The sequence below is a fragment of the Carcharhinus amblyrhynchos genome, chromosome 25, assembly GCF_965287045.1.
Source record: "Carcharhinus amblyrhynchos chromosome 25, sCarAmb.v2.hapA, whole genome shotgun sequence".
NCBI classification, from domain to species: domain Eukaryota; kingdom Metazoa; phylum Chordata; class Chondrichthyes; order Carcharhiniformes; family Carcharhinidae; genus Carcharhinus; species Carcharhinus amblyrhynchos.
The window spans coordinates 31,228,543-31,245,401 of NC_137348.1; the positions used below are offsets into that span (position 1 = coordinate 31,228,543).

At 44.4% G+C, this 16,859-nt stretch overlaps 1 protein-coding gene across 5 annotated transcripts in view; it reads right to left on the reverse strand.

Annotated features, from left to right (window-relative positions):
* The window catches only part of astn2 (astrotactin 2), a 1,598,826-nt gene that overhangs the window by 2,821 nt on the left and 1,579,146 nt on the right, over positions 1-16,859 (reverse strand). The gene's annotated exons all lie outside the window — the stretch shown is intronic.

Sequence of the window (16,859 nt, forward strand, 5' to 3'; positions counted from 1 at the left end):
AGCAGTGCTAACCACCATGCCACCGTGTCACCCCAACACTATTCCCTTTCCAAAACAACATCATATCTGATGGAACAATAACAGAAAATGCTGGGAAATATTAGCAGCTCTGACTGTATCTGTGGAGAGAGAATTTATCCAATGTTTCGAGTCAGGGTGACTCTTTTTCAGGGCTGACAACTCTAGCATCTGCAATATTTTGCCCATATCATCTCTCATGGGCCAAGTTTGGCATCACATCTAATGGCAGGTAAGTAAAATTATCGAGCACGTTAGTTTTGGCCCATTTTATAGATCTTCTCCCCATGCACTTATATTCACTGTTTGCCTTTCCAATTGCAAAGGTGACCGTTCTGTAACTTGTAATGAATCAAATCTTGAATTGGGTGCCAGATGGCTGGCAGCATTTCATTGTCACTTACATCCACACCTTTCTTATGAGGGCATTATGCCCTAGTAAGGGCGCAAAGGGACTAGAAGCCCACAATATACTTTTCAGTATCTTATACTGATAATTTACGAGTTCTAGTACTTGTGATTGAGGACTCCAGGAACCATGTCCTCATCAAAGAGCATTTAAAAGTGATTTTTATTTGGAGGTGGGAGATGGGAACAAAGAAACATTGAATTGTGTTCTCTCAATCTGCTTTGGAACAAGGACCAGCACATACTGAGGTGTGGCTGCCAATTGCTGCCTGCTGATATTCCAGCTCCTTTGAAAACTGCAGGAAGAGTTAATTCTGTAAACATGTGTCAACCAGTGGAAGGGAAAATTTTGCATAAGGAAATTATTTGATTTTCCTTGGTTACTTAAATATCACACATAAACATGTCTCACGTTCGGCCCCTTCTCTTGAACTAAAAGGGGAAGTGGAGTGTTTCTGGAATACAGTTGTATAGTTGTTTTCTTACATTTGAATGCAAAAGGGAACTTTCAGAATAATTTGGAGGTAATTAGAAAAGTGTATATCAACACCAGTATATGCTCTAGACAAAAGCTGTCCTGAGTACAGTAATCTTGGGTTTACATGTAATGACATAATCTGAAGCAGCTTTGGCATCAAAGCCCTTTTTTTTAAAAAAGCGGATTTTGGGGAAGCAAAAATGTTCAGTTGTGTTGGTCTTATGACAATTTTCAACGCAAGAGGTTTATGACATCATCAGGGGAACTAATTGGCAGGGGCTACTAAGCCCAGCCGCATGAGGGAGCTAAACATCTGCAGTCATTGGCCAAGAGATTTCAGGGAGCAAGTCATTTCAACATGTGAGGTTTGTACCACTTCCCTGCCAATGCCCTGTCTGACATCACCAGCAGCCATTAGGGGTTAAACCACAATTAATAATTATATATCATCTGAAATCAACGAGAGACATGTTGCGAGATTATTCAGAATTGTTTTATAAAGCAAATTTACCCTTGCTCCATATATACAAACATAATTATTCCACAACACCATGTACGTATTGCAAATCTGGTTAGAGAGTGATACTTTCCTAAGAAAAAAGGCTACAATAGGAAATATACTTAAATACACAATGCATCAATATTGTTTGAAAATATCACACATTTTCAAATAAATTTACTTTGAGTGTTATTAAATAGTTAAATTTTATTTTCGCCATGTATTCAAGTTAAGACTAGTGTCCCCCAATGAAATATAGTGGTATCCTTTCAGAGAACAGTGCAAATGGGGCAGCATGGTGGCACAGTGGTTAGCACCACTGCCTCACAGTGCCAGGGACCCGGGTTCGATTCCCAGCTTGGTCAGTGCCTGTGTGGAGTCTGTATGTTCTCCCCTGTGTTTGTGTGGGTTCTCTCTGGGTGTTCTGGTTTTCTCCCACAGTCATGCTGATTGGATTATTGGCCATACTAAATTCGAACCCAAACAGGCAGCACAGTGTGGCAGCTAGGGGATTTTCACAGTAAGTTCATTACAGTGTTAATGTAATGTACTTTAAACTTTATGGAGGTGATGGTGGGGCCTTTGTGCATATAGGGCAGGATTTTCAAGTGTGACAGTGGCATAAATTTGGCAGTATTGGATCAGCCTTCAGCATATCCATTACTTCTTAGTGAGAACTGTGCATTCATACATGCCAAATAATTTTCCTGTCCATTGAATACATGGGAAGGGAAACAAAATATTGTGTATAATAAGCAGTCAGTACTATCCCGACCAATTTGGTACTACTGCAAAATTTTGCTCATAATCCACACCTAACAAATGTCAGTTATAATCTTTCAGCACCAAGCACATACTGAACAGGAAAAAGCCCACTGATTGCTTGAGAATAGACAGAAACCTAACCCACAGAAGAGTGAACGTTTTAAATATTTCAATTGCAAAGAGCAGCGATTACTCACATAACAATAGTCACTGTATGACAAAAAAGTAATTTACTGCATATGGAATGCTTGGAAAATGCGGGGGAGCGGGGAGGTCTTAAAAATGCAAGTCTGTCTTTCTTCTTTCTCCATTGAAATAAACAGATTGAAGGTGGGTATTAAATGAGGAAATTTAATGGAAAATGTTTTAAGTGGTTAAGCTTAATTCAGCTCAGAATTTTAGGGAGATTAAATTAAGAATTGCACCAAGGGATTACACTGATGCCTTAAATATAACCTACCAAAGTTTTCTCGACTTAGGAACTATTGCTTTAGATTGGAAAATTGTAGGTACCATTTCACAATTCAATAAAGGTGAGAATGGGAAGCAAATGTCATTGTAGAACAGTTTGCCTCAGAACCGTCATCAGAAAATTACTAGATTCTATGGTTAAGGACAGGGTAATGAACCCTAATAATTTCATATCTACATTAGAAACAGCCAGTATGGAATTGTGAAAGATGGATCAGGTCAGACAAATCTATTTGAATACTTGGAAGATGATAGAGAGAGGGGAATGTCTCAGAATACCACTTATATGGACTTGTAGGAGGTATTTACTGAAGTCCCTCATAAAAGACTGTGAGCTAAAGTTGAAGCCCATGGAAGTGAAGGCAAAGTGTTGACTTAGTCAGGGAATTGGTTGAGTGATTTGATTTGAATTGACGTATTATTGTCACATGTATTAACATACAGTAAACAGTATTGTTTCTTGTGCACTATACAGTCAAAGCATACCATTCATCGAGAAGGAAATGAGAGAGTTAGAATGTAGTGTTACAGCCATAGCTAGGGTGTAGCGAAAGATCAACTTAATGCAAGGTAAGTTCCTTCAGAAGTCTGATGGCAGCAGGGAAGAAGCTGTTTTGAGTCGGCTGGTACGTGACCTCAGACTTTTGTATCTTTTCTCGACAGAAGAAGATGGAAGAGAGAATGCCCAGGGTGCATGGGAGCCTCACTTATGCTGGCTGCTTTGCCAAGGCAGCGGGAAGTGTAGACAGAGTCAATGGATGGGAGGTCGGTTTGCATGATGGATTGAGCTGTATTCACAACATTTTGTAGTTTCTTGCGGTCTTGGGCGAGCAGGAGCCATACCAAGCTGTGATATAACCAGAAGGAATGCTTTCTATGGAGCATCTGTAAAAGTTGGTGGAAGTTGGTGGTAGAAGATGGACAACAAGGACAATGGGTAGGTACTCTGATTGGTGAGATGCGACTAGTGATGTCCTTCAGAGATCTGTACGGACCTTAACTATTCAATGTACATATTAACAGCTTAGATAATGGGATGGAAAGCCATATATCCAAATTTGCCAATGACAGGCTGCTTTGTAAGCAATGCAGACTGAAACATAACCCTTACAAAGAGATATTGATTGATCGAGTGAATAGCAAAACTCCTTCAATGGCTTATAATGTAGGAAAATGTAAGTTTATCCACCTTGGACCTAAGACACTTCATAAGAAACAAGAAGCTATGGAGATCCGTGAGAGTTGGAGGTCCAGGTTCTAATATAATTAGAATAACACAAACAAGTAGAGAAAATAATTAAACATGCTAATGGAACGCTGGCTTTTATCTAGGGGATTAAAATATAAGTGGGTAGAAGTCATACTTTGGCCATCTAAAGTCATGGTAAACCACTGGCCTCCCGCCCCCCAACCAAAGAATGATCTTGCCTCCCTCCTCCCCTCGCCCACCAGAGAATGATCGGGCTTTCCTCCTTCCCCTCAGAGATATATCTAACCTGCCTCCTTCTTCCTCTCCCCCACCAGAGAATCATCTGGCCTCCCTTTCCTCCCCCATCAGAGGATGATTGGACCCCCCCACCCACCAGAGAGGTATCTGCCCCCGCCACACACCAGAGATACATCTGACCCGCCTCTCTTCTCCCGCCCTCCCACCAGAGAATGATCTGGCTCATCTTGGCACCCCCCCCCCCCACATCTCATCTGAGTCAGAGAGCTGTTGGAAGCTCTGAATGTACCTCTTCAGAAGTTCGGAGTATCCAAAACAGACCTTTGCTGAGCATGTCTGTTTCTCACCGAATCTGGACATATGAATGCGATGGTAATGGGAGAAATGCTGATAAAGTTGGGTGGCCAGCCCACCAATTCAATTTAAATGCATTTAAGTCGCTGTTGCGCCCATTTCGGGGGCGGTTCAGATCTTGGCCATTTTCAGGCCTGGGTAAAGTGGGAATCTGCGCGGATCACGCTAATCACCTCACGCCCGACTTTATCAAGTTTTCACGCCTGAAAACAGCGCGACACGATGATAAAATCGGGCCCTTAGAATCTTTCTGGGAGAATTCTGGCCAAAATGTCTCATTAATACAACTTGAGAAATGGAATGTTCATTCACAGTGACCCACCTGAGAACAACACAGACGGAAATATTTTTCAAACTCACTCAAAAATATTAAGAATATTCCAGAAGAGGTCATATAGATTTCTCACTGAGGTCCACAAGTGACTGAACATTGAAAATGAACCAAGTTTTCAAAATATGAATTTAAATCAGTGAGGAGGTTTAAGGGGGAAATTTCCATTGGTTTTTCACGCACTGAAATTGCAAATTTTCAGAGGGCAGCCTCCATCCTGAAATGCCCTCACATGCGCCCAAGAAGAGTGGCAACGCCCCCATCTCTCCCGAGGGGTGGCGGGACAGCCAGAGTCTTGAGCGCTCCCTTTGGGTCTCCTGGCTGTGGAGCCCTGCATCCATTCCTCTTTGGACAGGGGTTCCAGAGATGGCCCCTTAACTTGCTGGCTCCTCAAATATCTCCTGCAGGGACCTGCTACAGCCCAACCTTGGGGTTCTGCACACAGAATTCAGCCTGGCATTGGGATCGAGACCCTGGAACTAAAACCTAGCACATAATTAACCTCAGCAATTCAAGACCAAATCCTGGAGTTGCACATCAGCTTACGAGCTCCGTTTTTTTTTTATATTCCTTCGTGGGACATGGTCATCGCTGACTGGCCAGCACTTATTGCTCTGCCCCCCTCTACCACCCAGCCAGTCACACATGCCATTTCCGGTTGATGCAATCTATAAAGCGTGTTAGTATAATGGGTGATGTGTAGAAGTTGGTCTGTTGTCACCTCTTACTCTCAACTCTCTCTGCTGGCTCGCTGTATAATTATTGGGAATAATAAGCTCATTGCGGTAGTATGTAGCCTCTTCATCAGAAAGCTGGCGTGCCTTCCTGTGGCAACTTAAGTAAACTTGGTGCTTTGTAGATCCCACAGTGGACTCAGAGGAGGCCTAGCTGTACTTAAAAAAGGCATCCAGGCCCACTGGTGTGTGTGTGTGTGGTTATGTCCTGGTGACCAGGAATTAGACCACCTATGGATAAACAGCCTTGTGGGTGTCCCAGGAGAGAAGATCACTGAGGGAGTAAACCCTGACTGAAAATCTGCGTGGGGTCCCAGAGGCATCTGTCATCTATCAGGCAGCTTTCTGGCAATTCCTGCAGCAGAGCTGGTACCAAACAGCAGTGGTTTCATCCTTTCCTGTGGGCAATATTAGCAATACTGAGAGGAGTCCCTGATGCCTGGGCAACTCAAGATGTCCATACTATTTGCGCTCTGGAGAAGACACTGTAGCTTCATGGTTTTCACTGGCACAAGGGAGAAACTTACCGGTTGCACCAACTACCTTTGGTATATTTTTCTCCGTGCTGCTATTGTATAATTTCAGCAACTTGAATGAGGATGTCTACCTGAATGTCTATAAGACCATAAGATACAGGAGAAAAATTAGGCCATTCAGCCATTCTGCTCTGCCATTCAATCATTACTGTTAAGTTTCTCAACCCCATTCTTCCACTTTTTCCCTGTAATCTTTGATTTCCTTACCAATCAAGAACCTATCTATCTCTGTCTTAAAGACACTCAATGACCTGGCCTCCACAACCTTCTGCGACAATTTCAGTTCTAAAGGGTCGTCCCTTTACTCTGAGGCTCTGCCCTCGGATCCGAGTCTCTCCAACTACTGGAAACATCTTCTCCATGTTCACTCTATCCAGGCCTTTCAGTATTCTGTAAATTTCAGTGAAGTCCCCCCTCATCCTTCTAATCTCCATCGAGCACAGACCCAGTACAGATTTGATGGGCACATTGCTCAACTTGGCAAGACTGCCCACTGCAAAATCAAAGTGCCTAATGTTCTCATCCGAGAGTTGTGTTTGCTGATGATCCGACGCTAATGTTCCATATTGAAGTTAACTTGCCACAGTTTGTGATTAGTTCCTGGGCCTGCAAGGAGTTTGGAATGATGATCAGTCAGCAGGACAACCAAAGTTATGGGCCAGGACTTGGAGACACCACCTCCCATCACCACTGACAATCTCACTCTGGATGTCTTCAACAGCTTCACGTTCCTTGGTTCAACAATTACCAGAGACTTACCCCTTGATGGCTGCAGGAGGCATGTCAAAGCTTGCCGGGATTTTCTGGCCATTCCTGCTGGTGGGATACCATCCCCCTGCCCCCCAAGTGAGTTACCTGGCAGTGGACATCTATACAACAGGAAACCCTGTTGACAGCAGTGGGACCAAAAGATCTTGCTACTGGCCAATGGCGGGCTGCAAAACACACTGGGGATGGATGGAGGGGAATGTGGAAAATCCCATCTGTTGAGTGTGGACCAACTGCAAACTAACCAAAAATATAAAGCTTCCGTGTTCTCGGCACCTCCTTGGCAGTAGCGAGGAATAGACAACTTACGCAAGCTAAGTGGCTAAACAGCTTCCACCTCTGCTGCCTCAGAAGAATACTGGGCATTCCCCAGGAGGGCAGAGTGTCAAATAGAGATGTACACCAGTGGGCAGAGTGACCCAGCGTGTCTGAGTCTGCAGCGACACTGTTGACTGGGTCAAGTGAGTCAAATGGATGATGACTGCATCCCCTAAGACATGCTCTATGACAAGCTTGCTATCAGTCCCAGACAACAAGGTCATCCACTTCTGCGCTAGAAGGATGTCTGTAAGCGAGACCGCAAGTTGGATCAGAATCAATGCAGGGGGAGTCCTTGCTGCCGACTGGAGTGTCGGAGACATGCAGCCAGGGAGAACGTGGAAAGAGCGGAGGACAAAAGAAATGACCAAAAGATAGAAAAGAGGCACCTCCAGAAGAAACAAAAACATCAGTTAGCATCAGTCAATTGCAGTCAACATTACTCATCTATGACATCTGTGAAAGGGTGTGCCAACTCACAAATGGGCCTCTCCAACTACAACATCCAATCCAGAAGTGATGGACACTCTGGGCCTTCATCGTCAAGGTGCAACAACATTTCAATTCAAAGAGTATGAATTGCCCTCAGCAGGTCATCTGTTGCTGCTTGCAAACAAAATCCTATTATTATGGTAATTAGAGCCTAGCACCTTAAAGCATTACAAGCAAAAGGGAAACTTGCAAAAAAAACTCTGGAAGTGAAACTGGTCTGCAAAATCGTGCCGTGAAATGTACTCATTGCGAAACGGCAGACGTGAAGACCACTGGCGGCACTACTGCCTCACAGTGCCAGGGACCTGGTTCGATTCCCAGCTTGGGTCACTGTCTGTGTGGAGTCTGCACGTTCTTCCCGTGTCTACATGGGTTTCCTCTGCATGATCTGGTTTCCTCCCACAGTTTCTCCCATGTGCTGGTTAGGTGCACTGGCCCTGCTAAATTCTCACTCAATGTACCCGAACAGGTGCCGGAGAGTGGCGAGCAGGGGATACTTAATTGTAGTGTTAACATAAGCCTACTTGTGACACTAATAAATAAATCTTAAACACTGGTGAGATATTTTCAATTACATAATGTGTAGTTTGATTGTAATAAAATTAATATTAAAATATTATAGGATGCTTGACCATTCACAAGGATAGCAGAAGCACATGGAATAGGAGTATTGAAAAGAGGTTAGGATCGGGAGGGGGTCAGGGTGGGGTGGGGTTGGTGGTGGTTAAATCTGTTTAATTACAGATGATTGGAAATGGGAAATGTGGTACAAACGTAGGAAGAAGAGGTCAGAAATATGATCCTTGGGATTACAGACCTAGTATCGTAGAATCCTACAGTGCAGGATGCCATTTGGCCCATCGAGTCTGCACCAACATCAATCCCATCTGTGCCCTATTCCCATAACCCCATACATTTACCCTAATCAGTCCCCCTGGCACAAAGCAGCAATTTAGCATGGCCAATCAACCTAACCCACAAACCTTTGGAGTGTGGAAGGAAACCGGAGCACCCGGAGGAAACCCATGCCGACACGGGGAGAATGTGCAGACTCCACACAGATAGTGGCCCAGGCCGGGAATTGAACTCAGGTCCCAGGTGCTGTGAGGCAGAAGTGCTAACCAGTGTGCGACCTTGCCGCCCATCAGCTGTTACCAACCTATTAGCGTGGCATCTACAAGAGGAAATTGAATAATGTTCTGTGAAAGGATGAATTCAAATGCACTTTAGAACAACAATTCAAGCCAACACAGCTTGTGTAATGTCAGGTAAATTATGACCAAAGTTCTTTGGAGGAGTAACAGAACTAATGGAAGGAGGTAATGTGTTGCATTATCTAGCATTTCAGAAGGCAGTTGATAAAGTGTTTTACACAAGATCTATAGATAAATAGGAAAGATAATGTCCAATAACAACAGATTAAATTATAAAACTGTCACCACCTGAGTCACTTGAGCTCACTATAAAAATTTCTACTCCTCACAATTTTTATTCACGTTCTGGATGAGTTTGTTGAAAGTATAAAGGCATTCTTCTTTGAGTTACATGGTAACCCATGTTGATTATGAGTAAGAAATAAAATTCAGAAAAGACATGCATGTTAAGGGCTATTGTGACCTTGATAGTAACAAGCGGTGCTCTCACTGCCTTGAGTTGAGGCTTCACCTGTGGCCGCAACAGGTGTGACATAGCTCAGTCTTTTTGGTGAAGTAAAGGCACCTGGTGCATTGCTTTCCTTTAGACTGAGGGGTGAGAGGTGCTCCCTGAAGATTCGCTGAGGGTTTGGATTCCTGCACGGTGCCTTCTTCCCTGCTTCTCGCATCCCCACCTATCTTCTTGGCTATACCCCCTCGTCCTTCGCTCCCCAAAGTCAGACCTGTCAGATAACACGCGACTGCAATAAAACCGCTTTGAAGGCTAGCGAAGGCAATTTAGTTAGAGAAGATTGATAGCACCGATCACAAATTTGTTGTAGATGGCAAAAATAGACAAGAAGGTGCAGGCTAAAAGGACAAGCCAGTAACTAATCTTTATGGAGTGGTGCAGCCATTTAAATAGTGCTACTGAAGGGTCCTTCCAGCCTGTGAGCTCCAGGAGTTGCCAAGGAAAGTGGGTATGAGGCAGTGGCATTGCCAGAGGGGGAGCAGGGGGGAGCGCACATTCTTCAAAAGTGGCACCTTTTCAATGGAGTGTTCCTCACGGGCCCCTCAGATCTCTTCCCGAGATCTGAAGTCCTCGATCCATGTACTGCAATCGCGGGATGCCATACGGATGCGGGGACTTTAGGCAGCGAGGAAGGTATGTAATCTCCCGAAAGGGCGTGCAATCACGAGGATAATTGCAGAGGCTGTGAAGGAGATAAACATGCAGCCACCGCGACGAACAGGCCATCGAGACCAAGCATCCCTCGCCGATGGACATCACCAGCCGCGACTGGGTGAGTAAATAGATTTGGTGATTATCACTTGAAGAATTTAAACCACTACAGAGTCCTATTATTGCAGCTTTAATTTAAATAAACCGGCTCATTTAAATACATAGCAAAGATCAAGAACAAGAGAATGACATCGCAGGAATGGTTTAGTGAAAATATTCAGCGCGTAATTTATAGTTTTAGTCACCATTCATTCAATACTGTGTATCATTAGAATTGACTACTCCAAAGCTGAACTAGAATCTGGCACCTTGTACCTCTCTGTTTGCATGAAGATTTGATCGCTTTGTCCATCTTAAGCACTGGTTTATTTCGAGACTGTGTCTCGAGCATAGCCAATGAATAATGTATAACAAATTTAAAATTATTTGGTATGCGTCGTGGCGCCTTTTTTATGAGCTCGCTCCCCCTAACTTTATGGGGCACTGTGAGGCAGCAGTGCCAACCACTGTGCCATCTTGCACCTATGGCTCCAGACCCAGAGCAACGTGGTTGACTCTCGATTGTCCACTGAAATGGCCTAAGCAGCCACTTGGTTCAAAGGCAATTAGGGATGGGCAACACTTGTTGCCTTTGCCAGTGACATTCACATCCCATAAAGTCATTTTTCACAAACAGTGACCACCTGGCACCTTCCTGGAACTTGAGGCCAGATTAAAATGTAGGGAGTCAGATGCTAGACCAGACCAACTTCATCAGAGTTCCATATCAAGTGGGGGACTTTCAATTAAATATTTTGAGTCTAAGTTGCAATGCAATTTGGACAGCTACCGAGGAGAATGATCCAATCTGGTGAGTGGCACACTTCAGGTGTGAAATGAGTCTTGTGCCTCAGCCACTATTTTGGACCATTAAGCACTTGTTTTATGCCTGTAAAACGAGCACGACGTAGTCGTATTTCTGATCCACTTCTCACAAATTAATACGAAAACCAGAATAAAAATTCACATTAGAACATTTAATGCTCCATTAAATATTTCTACAAAATAAGGGGCTACCCCCCCCTCATTCCCATGCATGAATTCATGCTAAAACAAGATGGCACATGTATTCAAGACACAGCTGGATATAGCACTCGGGGCGAATGGGATCAAAGGTTACAGGGAGAAAGCAGGATTAGGCTATTGAGTTGGGTGATCAGCCACGATCGTGGTGAATGGCGGAGCAGGCTCGAAGGGCCTAATCACCTCCACCTGCTCCTATCTTCTGTGTTTCAATATTTCACTCTTCATCCCTTTTGGGGCTAATACTGTTGCTGCTAGATAAAGGCTAACCAGTAAGTTGGGGTTATTGCTGAATTGTTTTAACCATTATACTGATGCAATGGGTGAGTGTAATAGAAAATAGTTGAAGGTGGCATTGTGGTAATGTCACTGGACTAATAATCCAGAGGGCCACTCTGAGGACATGGGTTCCAATCCCACCATGGCAGGCATTAGGCCTGAAAGTCAATTCATAAATCTAGAATATAAAGCTAATCTCAGTGATTGCTACCATAACAATTATCACTGATTGTTCTAAAAACCAACTGGTCCACTCGTGGCCTCAAGGGGAGGAAATTTGCCACCCTTACCTACCTGTTAAGTTTTTAAAGTTTATTTATTAGCGTCACAATCAGGCTTACATTAATGCCGCAATGCAGTTACCGTGAAGATCCCCTAGTTGCCACACTCCGATGCCTGTTTGGGTACGCTGAGGGAGAATTTGGCATGGCCAATGCACCTAACCAGTACACCTTTCGGACTGAGGGAGGAAACCAGAGGAAACCCGTGCAGACACTAGGAGAATGTGCAAACTTCACACAGACACTGACCCAAGTCGGGAATTGAACCAAGGTCCCTGGTGCTGCGAGGCAGCAGTGCTAACCACAATGCCACCATGCCCCAGTGGCTCCAGACCCACAGCAATGTGGTTGACTCTTAATTGTCCACTTGAGTGGCCTAGAAAGCCACTTGGTTCAAAGGGAATTAGGGATGTGCAACACTTGTTGCCTTTGCCAGCAACACCCACATCCCATAAAATCATTTTTCACAAACAGTGACCACCTGATAACCTTACTGAACTTGACTGAAATGAAATGACAGCGTGCGACACCATTTTTATCATCAATATTTAACACATCAGTCTCAACTCCCACTGAATGATGCTTTTATGCAACACAACCGCCACTATTGAACCCGTTTTAATTGAGAAAATGGAAAGAGGAGTCATTAGCGAGATTCTCCTTCTATGCTTGCAAGTATATTTCTTGAAATCTATATGGGAAGCATGCAGATTGCATGAAATCTGAGGTACAATTTATTATAAAAACTTGGCAGGAGGAAATCGTGCTGCCCTGGACGCACTAATTATAGAACGAAAATATATCCTTGTGAAATCTGATGGCACAGTTTCTGTAAATTAACACACTGTCTATTAAAAGGTGTCAGGATGATTGTATTAATAATGCAGGTTTTGCTAATTGTAGAATCCCAGATCACAGAATCCCTACTATGCAGAAGGTGGCCATTCGGCCCATCGAGTCTGTGCTGACAACAATTCCACCACAGAACCTATCCCCACACATTTACCCCGCTAATCCCTCTCTCTAACCTACACATCCCGGGGCACTAAGGGGCAATTTAGCATGGCCAATCATCCTAACCCATACGTCTTTGGAGTGTGGGAGGAAACTGGACAGCCTGGAGGAAACCCACACAGACACAGGGGGAATGTGCAAGCTCCACTCAGACAGTGACCCAAGGCCAGAATTGAAACCGGGTCCCTGGCGCTGTGAGGCAGCAGTGCTAAAAACTGCACCACTGTGCTAACTGTAACCAAAAGAGAAAATGTGGGAAAATCTCAGCAGGTTTGGCAGCCTCTGTAAGGAGAGAAAAGAGCTGATGTTTCAAGTCCAGGTGGCGCTTTGTCAAAGTGACTGTTTTTGCTAACTGATTTGTCTCAAAGTTATGCCATTTATTTCTCAATCCAAGAAGTTCCTTCTTGCATTCCACAGTGAACCAGCATTGAGGTCACCATAAATCATAATAACTGCATTCTGCTCCCAACCACCTTGTTTCCCGCCCTTCAACTGCCTGCTACATTCTGCACCCTCTCCTTTCCTTCTCTATGAATAGTATTCTTCGTCTGTTTAGCACGCAAGAAACAATACTTTTCACTGTATACTAATACGTGTGATAATAAGAAATCAAATCAAATTATCTCGCCCCACACCACTGTCTCAGTATTATTGTGCAATGCACTGATTTGGCCAAGTCAGAAGACCTTCACTAAAATCATTGCAGCATTAAGACAGCAATAATGTAACAATACAATTCAATTTCCACTGCCGTTGCTCAAAGGATTATTCAGTGTTGGTCCACAAAAGCCAGTTTACAAGCAAAAAAAAACTTGGATCTGTTGTACTTTATGGCGGATTAGATAACCTTCTTTCTGTGCAGCTTACATTCCTCCTAGGCAACACTTTATTTTGTCTTTTTACTTGCTCATTGACCTAATATGACTTCCCACTGCAATTGCTGTTGTGAACTGCTGGTTGACAAATTTCCTACTGGATTTTTATTGTAAGGTTTTCATGGTTTTTGTTCCTTCTTTTTGCACTAGGTAAACATGGCCAGAATTTTACCAATAAAGTTTGGGCACTGCCTGACTGAGAAGCATGTAAAATCGTGTGAGGAGAAGGGGGAAGCACAGTAGCACAGTGGTGAGCATTGCTGCCTCACAGCGGGATTCCCTTCTGGCCTGTCTGTGTGGATTTTGCACATTCTCCTCGTGGATTTCTTCCGGTTTCCTCCCACATGCCAAAGTTGTGTGGATTCGGTGGACTGGCCATGCTGAGTTGCCCCTTAGTGTTGCAAGATGTTTAGGTGAGTGGAATTAGTCATAGAATCTCTACTGTACAGAAGGAGGCCATTCAGCCCATCGAGCCTGCACCGACAACAAACATACCCATGCCCTATCTCCGTAACCCCACATATTTACTCTGCTAATCCCCCTGATGCTAAGGAGCAATTTTTGCATGACCGACCAACCAACCATGTCCGGGTGGCACAGTTGTTAGCACTGATGCCTCAGTGGATAAACATATGGATGATATTGGAATAGTGTAGGTTAGATGGGCTTTTGATTGGTTTTCACAGGTCGGTGCAACATTGAGGGCCGAAGGGCCTGTATTGCGCTGTAATGTTCTATGTTCTAACAGCACCAGGGACCTGGGTTCGATTCCCGGCTTGGGTCACTGTCTGTGTAGAGTTTGCACATTCTCCCTGTGTCTGCATGGGTTTCCTCAGGATGCTCCAGTTTCCTCCCACAGCCCAAAGATGTATAGGTTAGGGTGATCGATCATGCTAAATTTCCCCTTCGTGTTCCATGTTATGTAGGTTAGCGGGATTAGCCAGGTAAATGTGTGGGGTTGTGAGGTTAGGACATGGGGTGGGATTGTTGTCGGCGCTGACTCAATGGGCCAAATTGTCTCTGTCTGCACTGTAGGGTTTCTATGATTTCTATGATCCTTACCATTGGGTTACAGGGATAAGATTTGGGTAAGATGCTCTGTTAGAGGCTCTGTGCAGATTTGATGGGCTGAATGGCCTCCTTTGTTACTGTCAGGATTCTATGATTTCTGTGATCCTTACTGTCAGGTAAATACATGGGATTACAAGGATAAGGTGGGCCTGGGTAAGATGCTCTATTGGAGAGACAGTGCAGACTTGATGGGCTGAATGGCCTCCTCCTGCACTGTAGGGATTCTATGATTCTAAGACATCAGGTACACTTCTCGACATTGTCTGTCCTTGAGTGATATTTTGGTTAGTGGGTACAAGCTCGAGTCCGGAACGCACCCACCGACAATGTAGAAACCAATTTAAATTAGTTAAACAGCAACGGACTACGTGTGCTAAGTGCTAATTATTGCCAATTAAACTTTCTGGTGCTTAAAATAAACCATTACAAGTGTGAAGCCTCATTCCTTTAGTGTTGGGTATCTTAAAAAGTTAAAACAAAATTGTAATGACTTTAACGAGGTCCATGAGTTGGACCTGCTGGAATATGATAAAAGCAAATTATTGCGAATGCTGGAATCTGAAGCCAAAAGAGAAAATACTGGAAAATCTCAGCAGATCTGGCAGTCTCCGTAAGGAGAGAAAAGAGCTGATGTTTCGAGTCCAGATGGCCCTTTGTCAAAGCTAAAAGGCAGAGAAAGAGGGGGGTATTTATACTGTAGGGTGCGGGAATGAAACAAAAACAAGGGGAAAGGCTGAGAGGTGCGAATGGCAGTCCATAGAGAGAATAGAAAGTGTGAATGGCCAAAGAGAAGCTGAAATCAGAGGGTAAACTGTGACAGGTGAAGATGTGGGGGGAGGGAGGGAGGGTTGGGTAGGAGAGTGCTAAAATTGAGAAAAAGGGGGAAAAGGGAAGCAAGGAGGGATAAAATAGGAGGAAAGAGTGGGGAGAAAGAAAAATAAAGAAAAAAGGTAGAGAACAGTTAAAAATGAAATAAAATGAAAACAAAGGGGTCGAGGTGGGGTAGAGCTAATTATCTGAAGTTGTTGAATTCAATGTTGAGACCAGAAGGCTATAATGTGCCTAGCTGGAAGATGAGATGCTGTTCCCCCCAGTTTGCGTTGGTGACGAGGGATGTTTCGACAGGCAGGAAGATGATGTTTGGGTAACTGCCACCTTCCTGCATCTGACCTAATTGGTCAGTGGCACGTTGGCAGGCCCTTAGACAGCCTTCCCACCTCACTACCAACTGAAGCCTTTAAATGCGCAATTCATGTCCACTTATGGGATCATTCCACCATTGGTGGTATTAGGGGAGAGCAACAAGCAAATCCTCTCCACGGTGGCTCCCGAGGGGTACAGCACTGATTCAAAGGCCTGATCACTGAGTGCCTGATGGAGGGATCCAGCATCAGAAAGAGCTGGGCCTGTTGAGAACCACCCCCTCCTCCTATCCCTGCTGCCGGTCCCCTCATCCCCTCCCTGGGCTGGCATCTCTCAGTGGCCAGTATCCCTGCCCCCAGGGTCCTTCATGCCAAGGAAATGTCTGCTGCTGGCCTGTCAAATGCCTGAATGGAATAAGATGTGGCTGGCTCTCCTGAAAAGAGGGGTCCTGCAGGCAATTGGTGGCCAACACCCCTATTAACGTCACAAGATTCCACTTACTGTTTCCACTAGTACTGGGCAGCACCGTTGCACAACGCTTAATGCTGCTGCCTCACAGCACCTGGGACCTAGGTTTGATTCCTGGCTTGGGTTGCTGCCTGTGCAGAGCCTGCACCTTCTCCCTGCGCTGTATGGGTTTCTGCCAGGTGCTCCTGTTTCCTCCCACACTCTGAAAAATATGCATTGGCCATACTAAATTCTCCCGCAGTGTCCCTGAATAGGTGCCGGAGTGTGGCGACCAGGGGATTTCCACAGTAACTTCTTTGCAGTGTTAATATTAGCCTACTTGCGACACTGTAAAAACTTTCTCCCTTTAGTAGGATGGCCAGCATCCAGAGAACAAACGGATTTACGATTACTATGAAAGAAACTAATGGGGCATGAGATAACGAGCTTGTGAATAACTGAGCTACTGAACGAGTTATGAATTCACAGCCTTTAAAAGGAGGTGGAACCAGATTCAACAGTAAATTTCAAAAGGAACTGGATATAAATTTGAAAAAAGAAAAGGTGCAGAGCAAGGCATAAAAAAGCAGGGAAATGGAGCTAATTGATTGCTCTTTAAAGGAGCCAGCACACGCCCTATGGGCCAAGTGGCCTTATTCTATCTCACAGTATCATTTCAGAGTCTTGGTCAA